The sequence below is a fragment of the Chiloscyllium plagiosum genome, chromosome 31 (assembly GCF_004010195.1).
Source record: "Chiloscyllium plagiosum isolate BGI_BamShark_2017 chromosome 31, ASM401019v2, whole genome shotgun sequence".
Taxonomy (NCBI): domain Eukaryota; kingdom Metazoa; phylum Chordata; class Chondrichthyes; order Orectolobiformes; family Hemiscylliidae; genus Chiloscyllium; species Chiloscyllium plagiosum.
In genome coordinates this window covers 39,825,028-39,843,990 of record NC_057740.1, presented here as the reverse complement: position 1 = coordinate 39,843,990, position 18,963 = coordinate 39,825,028, and the positions used below count along the sequence as shown (strand labels likewise).

General features: G+C 42.5%; 2 long non-coding RNA genes across 8 annotated transcripts in view; one reads left to right on the top strand and one right to left on the bottom strand.

Moving 5' to 3' along the window:
• Positions 1 to 13,191, bottom strand: part of LOC122565455 — a 139,926-nt gene extending 126,735 nt beyond the window's left edge. For 3 of the 7 annotated variants that reach the window (XR_006316177.1, XR_006316176.1, XR_006316175.1), the window contains exon 1: positions 12,746 to 13,191. This is a non-coding gene — a long non-coding RNA (uncharacterized LOC122565455). Of the gene's footprint in view, positions 1 to 4,522; positions 4,586 to 4,607; positions 4,718 to 5,926; positions 6,015 to 11,659; positions 11,944 to 12,745 lie in introns of those variants that run through there. The other 4 variants (XR_006316179.1, XR_006316178.1, XR_006316181.1 and 1 more) reach the window with 4 other exon arrangements.
• On the top strand, positions 6,523 to 9,305 carry LOC122565456. Its single transcript, XR_006316183.1, has 3 exons — positions 6,523 to 7,049; positions 8,328 to 8,478; positions 8,961 to 9,305. It is a non-coding gene; the product is annotated as an uncharacterized LOC122565456 (long non-coding RNA).
• Positions 13,192 to 18,963: the final 5,772 nt, after the last annotated feature.

Here is an 18,963-nt window from a genome sequence, read left to right as displayed (position 1 = left end):
GAGGGGGTGGAGCGGAATGGAGTAATAACTGGGACAAGAACACGGTTTTGTAGATATGGATAGTTTGGGAATGAAGTTGCCTTCGTTCGGGTGAGTTTCTGCGGTGGAGTTAGTAGATCTCAGTGAGGAAATGGGAGAATCGGAAGATCATCTCCAGTTCTGCGCTGTCACAGCAGCCAGACACACACTCGCCTCTATCAATACACCTGACAGATTGCTACAAGATTTGCTGTGATTTTAGTTTTCAGTACAGATTCCAACATCTGTAGTGATTTGTTCCTGAACCTATTCGTAGAATCTGTCCATAGATGCGCTTTTCATTAGAAGGAACTTGCGCTCTCCAGCTACACCCGATTGAATCCGACTGAAAACACAACCGACACCCAAAATGTTCCCTTTAACAGGATTGTGTGTTTCTCTTCATTTTTGTGGATGAGATTCCAGAAGTAGAGACTGTTTCAAAATATGTAAAAACTGTTCTTGAGTCTGCTATACCAGGGAGGGCGGATGAGAAAGAAAATACAAGATTTGCATTCATGTAGCCGCTTTCCCAACCTCAGGACAGAGCTTTGCAGTCAAGGAAGTAGTTTGGAGGCAAAAACAGAAATCGCTGGAAAGCTCAGCAGGTCTGGCAGCATCTGAGGAGAGAAATCCGAATTAACGTCGAGTGACCCTTCCTCAGAGCTGAAGGTAGCTGGGGAAATGTCGGTTCATATACAGAATACAGAGTTAGGGCAGTAAACGATAGGTGGGGATAGAACCCAAAGAGACAGAGGAACTCTGGTGTGGTCACTGTTGCAATGCGCGAAACGCATCGGCCAGAATGCGCACAGTAAGATCCCACAAACAGCAATATGAGCACAAGAACCAGACACGGTGGCTGGGAAGTTTATGAAGGCATCCCTGCTAAAAGACTTCATGCTCTTTCTTTTTTTCAAAATAGTGCTCTGGGATATCTTTGCTCCCAGGGAGAAGGTAGAAGAGGAAGTCCCCATTTACATCTCGCCAGAAAGGTGGCACCTCAGACAGTGACAACATGAGAATAAATCGGAACAGCAAAAATGGTCCTTGTTTCACATGAGCTGATTTGTTTTGTTTGGTTCCTGGGATGCGGGCATTTCAACCTAGGCTGGCATTAACTGTAGTGATATTGAAGTAATGTCACCGGGCTAATGATTCGGAAGCTCAGCGTCATGTCCTGGAGACCGGTGTTCGAACCCCGCCATGGCAAATGGTAATTATTTGAATCCAACAAAATAGCTGGAATTAAAAGCCAACTGCACAGCGACCAAGGAACGATTGTCGGCTGCGTAAAAACTCACTGGGTTTTGTAATGTCCTTTAGGGAGGGGAATGGTTCTGGTCAGAATAGAAATTGCTGGAAAAGCTCAGTAGGCCTGGCAACATCTGTGAAGAGAAATCAGAGTTAACGTTTCTGATCGGATCACTCTGATTTCCCTCCGCATTTACTGCCAGACTTGCTGAGTTTTTCCTGAAATTTCTATTTTTAATCTCTGATTTACAGCTTCCGCGATTTTTAATGGTTCTGCTCATGCAAGGTGTACAACGGACTGATTCCTGGGGTGGCAGGGTTGTGGTGTGAAGAGAGACTGGATCGGTTAGGTCCACATTCACTGGCGTTTAGAAGAATGAGGTGGGATTTCATAGAAACCCATACAATTCTAACAAGAGTAAATAGAGTAAACATGGGAAGAATGTTCTCAATGATCAGAACTAGGAATGACAGTCTAAAGATACAGAGTAGGCATTTAGGATTGAGGTTAGGGAAATATCTTCACCCAGAGAATGGGGAAGCTTGTGGAATTCTCTGCCATAGAAAATGGTTGAGGCCAAAACATTGAATGCATTCAAGAAGGAGTTAGCTATGATTTTATTACTAAAGGGATCAAAGGGTGTGGCGAAAAAGTGGGATCAGGAGTTGGACGATCAGACATGATCATCCTAAATGGCGGGGCAGGCTCGAGGGCCGAATGGTCTGCTCTTGCCCCAGTTCTCTATATTTCTCTGAAATCGCCATCCTTACGTGGCCTACAGGTGACTTCAGGACACAGCCAGGAGGCTGACTCCTAACTGTCCTATTGGCATTTAGAGGTGGAAATAAGGCGTTGATAAAGGGTGGCGCAGGTCAGGTAGCATCCGAGGAACAAGAGAGTCGACGTTTAGGGCAGGAACCTTCTTCAGGACAGGGGCCCCGGAAGGGGGTTAAGAGATATATATAGGGGGAAGTGGGGAGATGGGGCTAGGGGAAAGGTAGGCGATAGGTGGGCGAAGGTGGATTTGATGGTGATAGCTCGGTGGGGAGGATGGAACGGATAAGTGGGAAAGGAGGATGGATGGGGAGGACAGGTCAAGAGGGTAGATCTGAGTTGGAGGGTTGGATCTGGGATGGGGTGGTGGCAGGAGAGGAGATTTGGAAACTGGTGAATTAAATGTTCGTGCCATGCAGTTGTAGGCTGCCAAGGGGAAGATGAGGTGCTCCTCTTTCAATTTGCGGGTGCCCTTGTGAAGCCAGTGCAGGAGGCCCAGAATGGACATTTCATGGGGGGAGTGGGAGGGGGAGTTGAAGTGGATAGCCACGGGAAAGTGAGGTTGGCTGGTGCGTACAGACCAGAGATGTTCCCTGATAACTATTTATCTAACCAGATACATCCACCCGCCGGTGAACGAATAAAATGCCTTGCCGAAGTTGGCATCGAACTGCCTTCCTGAAGCGCGGAGGCGGTGGGGTGTGGGTATAACTACAGGGCTGTGAGATGGGGTTAGTCACTGAATGCACAGCAATCCCGCTGACCCAAATGTCTGTGACACGCTGCTTCCCAATGTTGGATAACTAGATTTCCAGACAGCGGGGACACCTCGAAAGGATTGGATGAGATTTGATAGCTCGGAAGTCTGGCCACTTCAGGGCCGCGATTCCAGTTCAGCACTTGGTCCATTCTGCTCACCCTCTGCATTCACTCTCTGCCAGGAACCGCACTGATACCGATGTCTCAGATCGGAAGAAGAATTCCAGGATGTCACAAATTTTCTAATGGGTCGCCTAACTCCAGAGTTATACGAAGGGGTTGAAAAAGCCTAGAGTCATACAGCACGGAAACAAACCCTTCGGTCCAACTCGCCTATTATGATCGAGTTTTCTAAACTGCGTTTGGCCCATGTCCCTCTAAACCTTTCCTATTCAGGTACCTGTCCAAATGACTTTTAAATGTTGAAACTGTCCGTACATTTACCACTTCCTCTAGCCCATTCCGCATTACGAAATAGCCTCCACGTGAAAAAGTTGCCCCACAGGTACCTTTTAAATCTTTCCCCTCTCATCTTAACATTATGCCCTTCTAATTTTGAACTCCCTACCCTCGGGAAAACCTTTGCTCATCATCTTATCTACGCCTCTCGTGACTTTATAAACCTCTTTCACGTCACCCCTCAACTTTCTATGCTCCCGGGAACAAGGCGAAAGTGAGGACTGCAGGTGCTGGAGATTAGTCAAGATCTGAGTGGTGCTGATTTCTGATGAAGGGCGCCTGCCCGAAACGTCGATTTTCCTGCTCCTCGGATGCTGCCTGACCTGCTGTGCCTTTCCAGCACCACTCTAATCTTGACTCCCGGAAACAAGTCCCAGCTTATAACTCTCCTAACAACTCAAACCCTTCAGTCCTGATAACATCCTGGTAGATCTGCACCATCTCCAATTTAATAATATCCTTCCAGAGCAGGACGACCAGAACTGGACTCCAAACACAGCTTCACCAACGTCCTGCACAACCACACTATGACATCCCAACTCCTGTACTCATCGGCCTGAGCAATGCCATTTGAGAACAATGTAATGACTGCAGCATCACACAGAGATTGCTCCTGCTCACTGTGGGAGTTATGTCAGTGTTATAACAGACCATCGGAAAATAATGATTCAATCACAGTCTGTTTCACCCAAGACACCGCAACGAATGCTCTAAACAAAAATAATCACATCTTGAACTCTAACAGCAACTTTCAGAACTCGGTTCAAATCAGTCTGATATTCTACTTACCGACACCTGCCCTACTCTTCCCCAATTCTGGAGTTACATATTCCTGGTCCATCGATTGCACCATTAGCGGTGGTGCCTTTAACTGACTGGGAATTTAACTCGGGGATTCTCTCCCTCAACCATCCCGTTCCATTTTATCTAAGCAAGCATTTGGCACCAGCCCCAATTTGTGAAACAGTGGCGACGAGAGGCCGTTACTACAGTAAAGACACCACATAAATGCAACATTGTTGTTGACTTCAAATAAGTTTTGCAATAAGAGGGATGTATAATTAGGAGCTATAGGAAAACGAATCCAATCTAATAACCCAAATCTGACGAGATATTAAATCAGAGTCAAGTGATACATATTTGTAACTCTTTCACATTGGTCATACATCCTTATTCTGCATTGACTCTATGAGTTCTATGTGTTTCTGGGCCCTAATGACTCTGAAAAATAACTCCAACTTAAAATTGCTTCGTTACCTTCTCCCTCGGCCCTAAACTCATGAAATTTCTTTTCCACCTCCCGGCCAGAACTTTTTCCTGTATATCGCTCCTTTAAACGCACCTCCGAGCCACCAATCCTACAGTCCTTTGCAGATCGAGGTCAAGTTTCGTTTGATACGGCTTCTGTGAAGCGCCTAACGACGTTTTACTCCAGTAAAGGTTGTATATACATGCAATTTGTTGATGTTTTAAAGTCACTTCTTGGATGCGGGACGGAATATCGAATTCTCTCAGCTGTCAGCTCATTTCTCAATTTACAGCCCTTGAAAAATAGTCTCGCCGTTGTATCACAGGGTCATGGTTCGAGCCGCCCTCCAGAGATTTGGGCCCATACTCCAGGCAGGTTCGGCAGGAGCGCTGCTCTGTCGAAAGTCCCGCCTGGACGATTTGAAATGAAACTGAAATCCTGTTTGACCAAAGATAAATCAAGAATTTCTCTCTGGTCCTGAGCCAATATTTATAACGTCGCTAAAAATGATTATCTGATCTTGATCACATTGTCGTTTTGTGGGATCTTGCTGCTGCAATCTGATTGTTACCCTTTGCAACAATGTCGAAGAGTGTGGTGCTGAAATAGCTCAGCCGGTCAGGCAGCATCCGGAGAGTCGGCGATTCTGGGCATAAGCCCTTTCTCAGGAATAGCAACATTGATTACACTACAAAACTACTCCATGGCTGCAAAGGTCAGAGGGTCAATATAAGCGCTACATAAATGCAATCCTTTCAATTTATACTTATGGAAAAACCTATTTCACAACGTTTATGCTATGCTGCTATCTAACTGGGAGGCGGTGACATGCTGGTAATTGTCACCTGACTAATGGCCCAGAGTTCATCTCCTGGGTTCAAATTCCACTCAGGGCAGGGATAAAACTCAAATTCATTTTAAAAAAAAAAGCTGGGGTTAAAACGCAACTGCACGGTGACCGTGTAACCACTGTAGATCATCATAAAGATCCATTTGGGTCACTTATGCCCTTTAGGAAAGGAAATCTGCCACCCTTACCGGTCAACCATACATGGGACTAGAGACTTACAGAAATATTAACTGGCCTCTGGGCAATTAAGATGAGCAATAAATTAAGTCAGTAACATTCACAACGAATGGCTATTTTAGAAACACACACCTTGATTCATAAAACAAAATAACATGACCTTAAAAAGAAAGCAAAATTGGATGCTGCAAACTTGAAACAAACACAGATAATGGTGAGAAACTCAGCATCTGTGAAGAGAAAGCACAGTTCATGTTTCAGCTCAGCGTGAATATTAAGGACTCAAAACATTAACCCTTGTTTCTCTCTCCACAGATGCTGCCATACCTGCTGAGTTTCTATAGCATTGCCTGTGTGGGTTTGCCCGATGGGGCGCTCAACTCACTATTGCAATCCTCTGGAGGCTTTCAAGAATCCTCATCCTTCCCTCACAGGTCACACTGTGTTCTTTAGTGTGTTCGAATAGATAAAATCTTTAACGGGACTAAGTAAAGGAGTGGATTTTTAAAAAGAAAACTCAATGAACTAGATCCAGAGTGTCCATTGTTGTCCATTGAACTTTTTCATATTAGATTTGCAGCAAGCTGGAATTTGAAATGTATAACTTTTGTTTCAATAGCTGAGGGACTGCCAACATCAGCTAGAAATCTAATAAAGTCTAACAAATTAACTTAGCTGCCTTTTCAGATTGCTCCACTCTTATACTGATGCATGGAGACGTGCAGCAATGGGGAGGTGTCCGAAAGCCTCTTACATCACTGTAGCTCCGCCCATGTCCAGTGTTACTCCAGCCCCGCGTGAAACCGATGGTTCGAAGGTTCCCGGGCAGTCAAATCGCCACAGCATCTTATAAAGTCTACATATTTACAAAGTAGAGTGAGGATCTATGTATGAGAAAGGTTCATATTGAGCAGTCCTGGACAGTGTAGTAATACACAATTTCGGACTGTAAGAGGAACTGTGCAGTCTTCATTCATTTAGCCACCAGCTCGATATCTTTACTCGTTTACATGAGATAGCAGTTAACACATATTCACTTTGTAACGGTTGTATTAGTTATACTGTACACAATATAATGTGGACGTCTATATACACGGCCGCATCTCATGTCACCTTGATCTGAATTGGTCCATTTACCCCTGCTCTCTCCAGCCTTCCTCATATAGCGCCTGCTTGTGAGCTCACCGAATCAAGTCACGGTGTGACAGTTTCCCAACTGTAGCCCTTTTAAATTGTTTCATAAAAACTTGTGACCTTCTCCTCAGTTTCCCCTTCTTTCTATAGTGTACACTTTAAAAAGAAAATCCCTTGTCCGTGATATCGGATGAAGGGTTGGTATCAGGTTTGACTGGTTTGTGCTGAGTCTTCTCCGAGCCCCAGCGCATCGACATATTCCGGTGGCTCTTTCTCCTTCACGTGTCCGCCTCGCTCACCGTCAAATGCCTCTACACGATTCAGCCCCAACTACAGCCGAGAGGAGCGGGTTCCACATTCTCGCCACACTCTGGGTAAACATGTTTCTCCTGAATTCCCGACTGGATTTATTAGTGACTAACTGACATTTAATGCTGATCTTCTCTCTGAATCTTTACAGTTTTGGTTTTAATATAATTGCTGATTAAGGCGGGAACTCTCCTCGGCGTTGTTTCCTTTCTGTGGAGACATTTTGTGCAGCGGGAGATGGACACAAACCGGCTCCGTATGGCCGGTGCTCCTTTATCCAAACCGGACCACCAGCAAGGTCTCCATCCATCAACAGAGAGGGCCGGCTTCGTTGTCCATCTGTTGTTTCTGGGATCTTGTTGTGCACAGCTGCATGCTGCAGGAATGTCTGCGACTGCAGAGTTATCCAATTATTTCAAATCACTTTGAGACTTCCTGAACACCCGGGCAAGTTGCTCTATGTTCAAGTACCTCTTACTGGGGCAAACCTGTATTAAAGCTGAAACGTTCTGAGGAAGGGTAACTGGACGCGAAACGTTGACTCTGTTTGTCTCTCCACTGATGCTGCCAGACCTGCAGAGCTTTTCCAGCAGTTTCCCATTTTGTTTCAGTATTAAGGCTAACGTGGCTAACCATTCACCCGAGGTTGCTCACTAACAATCAATCAAATTGATTGGGTTCAATCAAACATCCTCATTCCATTTCCTCTTGTTACTGATATCTCTAGCAGGGAGGGTTGCACCGTCCGTGGTGGTAAAATTCTGTGAATTAATCCAAGCAACCAATCTTCCTCGGACCATTCCCTGACCCTGCCTGTATCTCGAGGAACCCGTGCCTGGGATCTCTGTAAAGACGGCGGCATGGGTAGTTTGTAAACCCGGATCCGATTAAAGGCGCACATGCGAGCAGACAAATCTCAGTAAAGGACAGGACAATGTCTCTCGCCGTCGCCGCCATCTCCCTTCCACTCAGCCTTGGGCAACCGTTAGTGCTGAAGGTAAAGTGAGTGCCCCTAACAGTCCCAATCTATTTAAAATCATTTTAATATTTTCAATGGCCATCAAATTTCCCCCTCACCGTTTTATTAATATCTGATCCACATGCAGAAGGAGAACTCTTGGGAAGGGAGAATGTTTTATTATTATTTTATCGGAGCTGTAACTTTTTAAATGGATACAGCTCGCGAGTTAAATCTAACAACTGCGTACTGTCGTTTCACATTCTGCAAAACTGTGTAAGAGGAAATGTCAAGTATTTCTTCTTAATAATAACTTCATTCAACCTTCGAAGTCGTTAGAATCGAAAGAGTCTTTTCAAAATAAAATAATTGATTTTATTTTAAGTACGAGCCGGGAACTAGGCCAAGTAGCATCTGTACAGAAATCAAACTGTTTCCAGCTCAAAATCCCTTTGCACCGAGAGTAGGACAGCAATGATATCGCCCACTACTTAGAATCCAGGCGATTACTCCCGGATTAATAAAGACATCGACAGGTAAATATCTATTTGCGCACGTATTGGTTGTAGCTATATTAACGTTCACACAGAAACACACTCATATAATACACACTTTTTAAAAAATCAGCATTCTGGAAAATCACATTTTCAAAACCTCTCCACTCTAAAATGTAGAGTTTCACTATGCATCTTGAGATATTGTATTTTCTCCTTACAAAAATCTAGAACCCCCAGACAGTTAAAACAACAAATATCCCGCTTACTATAAGTTTAGCCAAAACACATCGAAAACAGAGATTCTATAAAAGATGAATTTAGTGTCGACAGAATATCAGCCAAAAGCACCTTCCTCCTCTGGTAAACCTATGGTTGATAACGCAACCGGAAATTGTAGATATCACACACACACAGTCCGTCTGACACATGTACACACACATACACCCCCGCCCACACCCCCAATTCCATCCTGGCTAACTATTATTGTATCGAGTGAACATTTTCTCTTGTACATCTTACAGCATCACAAGTGGACTGCGAAATAAAATCTCACACTTAAGAGATATCAACGTGACGACAAGATAAAACTTCATTGCAATCTCATCAAGTATTGATACAGGTGACTGGAAAAGGAAACCTACACAAATCACCTCTCGGTGGGAACAAAAATATTCTGTACAAAAAGTGCAAACAAAAAAGGTGGTTGCAACACCGTTTCCATAAGATATGGGAGATGCTCCTTGTGTCTTTTGAGGAAAAATGTGGGCCAATCCCTGTTCAGAAAAATGCATCATGGTCAGCTCCATTAAGAACCGTTTAATGGGAGGGCTTAGAAATGATGCTGAAGTACCTGAATTCTATTTGTAGGAGAGACTGTGACATATATTGAAAAGTAAAATGAAATTAGCTTTTCACCTTTTACCTTCGCATCTGATGTTCCATCTTTTGTGTGTATGGGCGCGACTGCATGTGTCTGATTCCGAATGAGTGTGTTTGAATGAGTGTGTGAGGTTGCGTGAGAGAGTTTGTGTGGATATGTGTTTGTGTGTTTGAATGAGTCTAACTCTGTTTGAATGAGTGCGTTTAAATGTGTGTATGAGACTGTGTGTGAGAGTAAGCGTATGAATGTGTTTTTAAGTCATGATTCGGTTTTTAAGTGTGTGAGATAATGTGTGTGGTGAGGAAGGGGAAATTCACAGACAAGATTAATTTGTAACTATCAACAACTCGCCATTACGAAGGGAGAGTGCCTTCTATGTTGTATAAAGGGCGGCATGGTGGCTCAGTGGTTAGCACTGCTGCCTTACAGTACCAGGGACCCGGGTTCGATTCCCGCCTCGGGCGACTGTGTGGAGTTTGTACATTCTCCCCGCGTCTGTGTGGGCTTCCTCCCACAATCCAAAGATGTGTAGGCCAGGTGAATTGGCCATGCTATGTTGCCCCATAGTGTTAGGTACGTTAGTCAGGGACAGCTGTACGGAATCTAACGAGGATCAAAGTACATGCACCGATAACGTTAAATGATTGACAGAACATTGCATGAACGATTATCCAAAAATTAATATCACTTTAAAATACGAAATGGATATTCATCAATAAAAGTGTGGGGCATTCTTCTATCCAGTTTTTACCATCACATTCCATACAGTAATAACTAAATATTCCACCACACCCCATCCCCAAATAAAAACACAAACCAACCGAACCTGGGACTGCCATTGCTATTCAATGTCTGCAGGTAATTCTTGTTTATCACGTCCTGGGTCTTTGCTGGTCTTTTAAAGGTGACAGATGCCTCTGACAAGGGTCCTCTCAGTCTGATTTAATTCGAAACCTTCCCTTTTTCTGAGCACGGAGTTTTGCACATTACTGAGCTCGGGGTTTGAATCACCAGTGCCAGTTTGATTCGGGTTTTGGATCCGTTAGGAGTATGATATGTACTAAGGGGTGATATTGCGACCAAGCAAGGCGAGTCACTTATTACACCTTTACCTAGATTCCCTGACGAGCACCAAGCTTTGCATTTTTCCTATTTTGGGCACAGCTTTGAATTTCACTTGGACACCTGGCGGGTCACATAGTGCAGGCCAGGTAGAACAGAGGAATTGTTTAAATGTCAGTGCAATAGGAGCAACTGAAGGAATTCATGGTCATACGAACAGCGTAAGGGTTCAAGATAATTTACTGATATCCAAATTGGATTAAACGCATATATGTTGCATATGCCTCGTATGTTCGGTTTTATAAGGCGTTACAGTAAATACATAATATACAAAGAACGATTGATTGTCAGTCTGAGGGTAGCAATCTAACTGTGGCAATAGACAGCTCTGCAGCATTGAAGTTTACACACAAAGACAAAACAAATTACGTGTGTTTTATTTGCTTTATAGTGACGGGTCTCTGCCACACTCTATAATACGATATCGAATATTGTATGCGCTTTTAAACGGATAATCGCGTGCACATGCCAAGCTAAACTTTGCCTCTTAACGCTACTTAAAATTAGCACTGAAATCGGGAACTATTTCGACTCATTATTTACCATAATCGGCAATAAGAAACGAGTTGTAAGTTCTCTTACTGAGATACATTTTGATGCGTCCAGTTGTAATGTGAGAAAGAATGAACACGGGATAGACCCGACAGAGAATATAATAATTCGCAATAATAACATTGAGGACATCGCGGGTGAAATCGATCAGTTTACGATTACCAACAAAGCTAAATTTTGCACCGTTTGAGAATTTATAGAATATCCCTACACCCCTCCTCCCCAACCACCCCCCCCTCCCCCCCAGCAAACTCCCTTGTGACGTTAGGCCCATCGTCTAAGACTAGCTTTCCCCGAACAGTGAACACTGTAACCGGGATTCTCGAGTTTCCTGTTCTGCAGTATTGTCACCGAGCATTATACAAGCCACCACAACACACGTCTGTGCAAAAATGTAATATATCTCTTTTAAAAACTACATGTTCGACACCATGACGTTTATCCGCTGTGAGCAGTCTTAATGAGCGAGGTAAGGAGCTAATAACAAGCCCAATTTTTAAAAAAATAAGTATTAAGGGCCCACTACTGTCCGAAGACTGACAGACCTTCATCTTTCCAACACTGCGGTGCAACGGCTAAAATGCAGCAGTTTGTACATCCTCTTATTTGGTTCACTATTTCACACCTATGGATCAAGACTCTATCCAAGTCATTGCAATCTCTTACCTTCTGGTATACAGAGTGGTGAAGGAACCCATTGTAGGAACAAGCTTGAGTAGAGTAATCTCTTTTGGTTGGGAGCGAAATCTCGGAAGACGGAACGTGACGGCAGTGATGGAGTTCAATTTAATGAGGCACCGGCCAACCGCAGTGTAACTTTAACAGGACCTAACACAGAGTTCCTCTCTCTCTCTCTCTCTCTCTCTATCTCTCTCACACACATATTCTCTTCAAATTTCCCTGGATAACAGACTCATTTCATCGACAGTTGGAAAATGCGACGTTCTCCTTCCCCGATTATCTGAATGTACATCTATAAAACAACCCTGCCAATCTTGATATGCCTTTTCAAATCTCATCCAACCCCTAACTCCCCCACTCATCGCCAGCCCCCCACTCCACCCTCCCTCCACACAGGCCTTGATTATATTTAAAAAAAAGGACAGAGCTAATTCAGAATATTTTAATTTCACACGCTACTCCCAGGAGATTGAGGGGAATTTTGTTTTGTCTTTCTTACCCCCTCTCTCTTCTTAACAAGCAAGTGACCGCAAAAAATGGAAGGCAATAAAAGAAGTCAAAATCAAGTTCAACAGCAGAGAGAAAGGTATTATCATAATAATGCGTCTTTCAGAATAGAATCTGACCAGACAACGGGTTCTGGTGTCACGCTAGCCCAGAGCAAGGTCCTCAGTGAAATTTTCCCATGAACCGGTAAATTATTAAGACAACTGGGTTTGTCAGCGACAGAAGCATTCGGGCCAGTGCAAGTTGCTGCAGGGCCTGGGTAGGAATTCTAGGCTGAAATATACATGTCTATGTTTTTAAAATGTCTTTCTAGGATACAGTCTGCAAGAAATTGTCAGGTTCAAAGGCAGGGCAATTTTCTAACAGCTTTCAAAATATATTTAAAATATCCAAACATTCTTTTCCCCCATCAGTTAGCATTCGGTTATAAAGCTTTTGAAATGAACATTCATAACTTGACTGGCAATAGCTGCAAAGTAAGTTGCAATCCCTCCCTCTGTCTTTCCTAATCTCTAATTTTAAAATTAAATAAGACTTTTAAAAGAAAACACTTATGTTACTTACATGTTCGTGACCAATGAAATTCTCTCCATTAGTCCTTCGTCCATTACGCAGTCAGACATTGCGTGAATTTTGCATTTAAGAATTTCTTTTTAAAAAATTGGAAATCCTTCACTGCTTTCTGGTGGTGATCTTATAGATTTTAGTTCTTCTCGATTCCTAATACAGGTTTTGCTCAAACGACAGTAGAATTGCAAGGTACCGAAATAAAATTAAATAGACGACGGCTGCAGTTCTTTCCAACGACTCCCCCCTAACCCCCCCCCCACCCCTTCTGATTCTGTACTAATTTTCTCACATAACTTGTGCCGGGTGTCTGGGAGTCCGCGCTGGAATTCAAACTGTCCACAGCCTTATGAGGACGTGTTCAGAAACTCAAACAGCCCAGCCTCACAACTCATTGTCCAGCTGAATTGATGCCCATTGTTCAATCTCTGTGTGATCTGCTCTTTTACCCCCCTCCCTCTCCTTCCCCAACCACCAAGAGAGAGAAAAATATATATGGGCTAACATGTCTTCCCAAAGCAGAGAGGGGCCAGCTCTGAAATCAAAGACACGGCGCGTTAAACATTCTCTCTTCAACACTTGAGAATGAGTATTCCTGTTGCCCCCTCAGCCTTTTCTGAAAAGATCTGCTTTTCTACGTTAACCTCAACTTTTTTGGCAGTTAATTATTGAAGCAATGACTAGATGGTTTGAAGACACTTCATCTCTCTCTGCCCCTATTACATTCTCTCTCTCTCTCTCTCTCTCGGCCACCGTCCAGTACACCTTTCCTTATTCTCGAATCACCTGACACCTCCCCTCCACGAACTGGCAAACACCGAGGTGTCAGGTTGATTTTTGTTTTCAAAATGAAAATCGCGCACACGCCACACTCTTGAGCAGGAGTAATCGCTCCAGGTCACAGCTGGTCTAACTCCCTCTCACCACCAAAACGATTCAGCCGTTTCGTGTTTTTCTACCGACATACACTTAATCGCGCCTTTCTCTTTCCCTCCCTCTCTCTCTCTCCTGTTCTAAAGAGAATCATTCCTGATTGCATCTGCTTTCAGAACATGCAGTCTCTATAAAACTGGGCGCTAGGATGCCGCTGGGATAAGCCTGGCATGTTCTTGCTCCGAACACGATGGAAATGGGAGCCCAGTTCTGGGTCACGTTGCTCAACGTGAGGTTAAATAGATACGTCTCCCGTATTTTCTATGCAGCTTAGACTTGACTTCCATCCTATTCCCATTTTTAAAAGAAAACCTGCATTTTCACGGGTATTGCGCCGCTTTGTGAGTGGAATGCAGTTGCCTCCTTTCCCCTTTCAGATTTTCAATGCATCCTGATAAAATTATGATCTAGCCCATTGCAGGAATGGGAGGGAGTCTTTCCAAAAAAATCATTCGCCACCTTTATGACTACGCGTTTGCGTCAGTCAGCGTCGTCGACTAAACGGATTCACAATATATTATCCGGTCCTCATTATTTTTTTTTGCATATTCTGCATTAATGTTTAATTCAGAACTACACAGAGACTCCACGACAGCGCTTCTGGAGCGATGTGAAGAGGCGAGTCTTAAATTCTCAGGACGCGGTGCCAACGCACCCAGTCGCTAAATTAAAATATCAGTCATAGTTTATCAGTGGAATTTACTTGTTATGAAAATGTCACCTCTTTCATTTTTCGGCGAATTGCCTTTTTCCTTTGTCCTCGTTGAATGAATTCTAGTGCCGTAAATCTGCTCGGGAAATGCTTCTTTTCGGAAAATAAAAACATAATTGTGCATGCGATGTTGGTGTGAGTAGGAATAAAAAACTCAAAACACAGCAAAGTATTTCAAACACTGTTAATGCTATAGCTACCTTGATGTAAAGCCTTCACTTGTTTAACCCGTGTAGCAGCTGTGTAAGATTGAAAAAAGGGGTTAGACAGGTAGTGGTATAAATTAAACAGGACGTTAATTAAAATGTAAATGAGGCATAATCAGTGGACAGAGTAATGCAGACAATTCCCCCACTCCACCAGCGCAGGGATTTCTAAACAGGATTTTTATGTTGAAATTACTTCCTTATATCCTGATACTTTCACGGGAGCTGAATTTTGTCGAAACAGGAATGGATTTGCGCTGTAACTGTACACATTTGTGCATGCAATGCTTTTATCTTTCTGTCTTTTTGCTACAGTTCCTGGGCTAGGTTCCACAAGCTATTTTTAAACAGTCTAGAATGATCTTCACACCGATCTGCAGCAAAGCGCTCAAATAGCGAAAAAGTACAGTGACCTTGAAATGATAGCAGTTTGTTTAGGTAGGAGTGCGAACCTCTTATCCCGTGAAAGACAATTCTAAAATAAGATCATATCACCTGACATAATTCCCTGGATCACGTTTCAGACTGCAATCTTTAATCAAAACCACAACTTAACAACAACCATGTTATTTAATAAATAAAATTTCTGTGAAATAATTGAGACATTAAGCACTTGGTTTTTTTTTGGACGGGTATTTAGACCTGGTATTGTAATGTATTTAAAACAGTTTTCGGCACGCGTGGTTAATGCACAACAATGCACATATTTAGAGGTTTTAAACTACCTGAAATATCTGCATATTTCTATAAGATCTCCTCACTAAGACACAACTTATCCGCGATTAAAATTTCCCACGACAATAAAGAACGCAGTCGCTGACATTTTACACTTTATTTTGCAAATATCGCCAGCGCCGAAAAAAGCACAAATATATTGAAAATGTAAAATTGTTGCTCGGAAGGTTCCATATTTTCCCGTTCCCAAATTTCAGAACGTACCTCTCCCTCACCCTGAGACAAGCAGGAAAAATATCGGCGAATTTTATATGTGCAATATATTTCAGAACAGACCTTTTTCATATGCATAATGCAGACAACACAAAAGAACACTTTAGAGGTTGCAATTTTCTAAGCAAGAAGGGAGCGGGTGACAGACGAGGTGGCTGGGCGGGGGTAATAATCAGAATTAGGTGATTTTAATGTAAAACATTTCTCTTTCGTTCGCTTTAAAACAAACCTTCTCGGTTCTAACATTCTGCTTGAAGAATGCAGTTACATTGAGGGGTTTAGTTAAAGCCACTGCTCAACGTTAACTGGACAAGTGTAGTTCATACATATCGCCATGGCCAATGTTAATCTACTCTGGAATATAGATAGTTTATTTCCAGAGTGTAGTTATGGATAGCTCCTGGTGCAGGCTGTCCTTCCTCCCAAACTCACGCAGGCCGGAGCACAGACGAATTGCTTAAACATTAAATGTATCTTTATGCAGCCAAAGCTTCGCTTGTGATTTACTTATGGAGCGCCTGTCTTGCAGGATGCAACAATCAGAAACAGACATGCAGGCTTTTTATTAACAAAAATAAACTCGACGATCTAAGTTTGTCTAAAACTTTCTTGCTTCATGGGTGTCTTCCTTAACAGTGAAATGCAAATGCTATCCTGCAGATTGTGTTGAGTTGGATCCGGTTAGTATGTTCCCCTGTTTTAATCTTGTATTTATGTCAGAGGAAAACAGCCACTGTTGTATACTTCCAAACATCAATTACAGTTGATTTAAAAATACAAAGTTGATTGTTTGGGTGGGCAGTTTATTTTGTTTAGTAAACCGTCTTATTTAAAAAGTGAGAACAGAGATTCTTAAACTGTATCCATCATGGAACACGCCATGTAACCTGTAGGTTCTGTTGTTCAGATACTCATAGTCTGTGCGTCAAGGGTTGAGTTTAAATCAGTATTTTAAAGGTGTGCCTTAATTTTCTGTTTTTATTTTGCTTTAAACAAGTTGAACCGAAGTATCTATGGCGTGCTGCGGTCAACATGTTAAGTGTGGCTGCTTTGAGCTTCCGTGTGCTGGAATACGCCATTGACATTCGGTGACTGTACAGCGCGGTCCGTTGACCCCCCCCCCCCCCTCCACTCCCCTTCCCAGCCCTACTTGCTCACTTGGCTTGTCTCTTGTTTAATGTCCCGGTGTTAAATGGTTGCAAAAAGAAGAGGTCAAATCAATTGGTCCGAGAGGCCCCCGAGGCTGGGGGGGTGAGGGGGTGTGGTGCCGCCTGCAATGTACAAGTTCTTGGTCAGTCTCTTGGGGGTGGGGCGGTTGCAGGCTGGAGCTTCTTGTCACGAGGCACCACTTAGCTTTTAGATAGTGTAACTATTCCCTAACCAAGCAAATGGTAAAAGCTCATCCCCTGTTCACCCCTAAACAGAACAGAGAAATGTTTCGGCTTCGCCCACTTACAGAGGCACTTTCTATTTACACAGTGCCTTCACATAGTTCATGTTAAAACTCAGGCCTTAACCTAAAGTTCAGATATCTTTTATACATTATATATGAGAGGTATTGTATAGACTATACAGTACTGGTAAGGTGTTCCACAATATCCCTGTGTAAGATGGAGGCAATGTACTGTTTTTTAAAAAATTACAATTGATATATACATTTGATATCATTTTCCGACAAAACAGCTTCAAGTATTCCGTTGTATTCAGAACAAGCTGCCGGCGAATAGATTTGGACAACGTTATTGCAGGGGACATGTCGATATCAGCTTTCCGCACTGTTTGCGCCGCTTCCCTCTATCAGTCCTATCGGATGGACTTCTCTCTGAAGCTCCGACCTTCAGAGTAAGCTGAAGTCAATTGGAATAGCGCTTTACTGATCCATTCCTGGGGCTGAGGAACGTTTCTGGACTGTGTGAACTATGTGTTGCCCTGAGTTGAGGTGAGGGTCTCTCTGTAGGTCTCGCTCTCTCACTGTCTCAACAGAGTGTTTTACCCCCTCCCCTGCCCCCCCCCCGACCCCCTCAAAATAAAACGGGGTAGTTGAATCCAGATTGTTGACTTCAAGAAAGAAAAGAAATCCACCAACATAATTCTGTATTTAGACACAAACAGTTGCAAAACCAGCAGAAAAATTAAGTTAAATTGGACAGGTGACAGAAACATAAATTCTGTATAAATCCACCGCCGGTGCATTAAATTAATGAATCTTTTCAGTTATTTTCATAGTTTAATTTTATTTCTAAATATCGAATAAAATCCAACCACTTTCCTAGCTTTAAAACCAAGTGCTTAATTTAACATGTTTCTCAAGTAGAAACCTACGAAGGTAATGCGCTGATTTAAAGTTCAGCTAAATTCGTTCTTTTTAAAGTTGCAATCGGAATATTTAAGAATGGCTCTTAATAACGAGTTTGCAACTTTTTTGGACAGATGTATCGTAGTTCTCTACTGAAAAATAACCCATGATAAATATATTTTAATATTCGCTGTCCTTCTTCCCAATCTCCTTGCTGTATCTCAGTGCAACACCCATTATCAATTCTAACAAGGCAGATTATAAACGTGTCATTCTGCATTCAGTCTCTGTCTCCACTGGTTAAATAAGAAAGCTTTTAGTGTTTAAATATTGACATTAACGCTGCATTGTCACAGCAGAAAATCCTTAGGAAAGATTCGTGTTTGAAATAACTATTTAATCGAATTACAACCATCGATTAAAATGCACACACGTACAGGACAAAAACAGAGAGCGCAGCAACTTATTCATGTCCACTATGACGAGTCCTAAAATCGAAGTTATGCCCTATTACAAACCGAATCGATGGCATATCTGATTTACAAATCGACCAGTTCTCATTACTGGATACTATCGGCCCTTTATTAAGAGTTACTTCAATAGATTTCATTGTCCCTGATACAGATGTATATTGTTGGAGTTCTGGGTCCTAACTTTACTGGCAGTTTACAGTACTCTTTGATCCCGCACTCCTAATAGCGTCATAACAAGATACCTTTCTGAAACATTTTCGAACACGTTTTTAAAAAAAACGTGCATGATTTTAGGGAGGATAATGGCCAAAACTAAATAAGGATTTTGCCTCTCTCGCCCAATGGCAAGAGTATTCCTGTCCTGGAATTCATTGAGTAGATTAAGGTCTTTGGACTGTTTTTAACAAAATGAGAGTATGGTATGGTAACGAAAATTCTAATAGAGGTGATTCGAGGCTTTAAGAAAACTTGCATACTTTGAGTTTAATAATTTATTTGTTTGAGTTAATGTAACTTTTATATTTTAATTATCTGATATTCTTAAATTTTATTATTTTCGAAATTAATTTTAAAATTACGCTTCATTTGTTGGAAAGAAAAGTATGGAAAAGACTTTCGAATTAAAAGAGGGACATTGAAAATAAGTA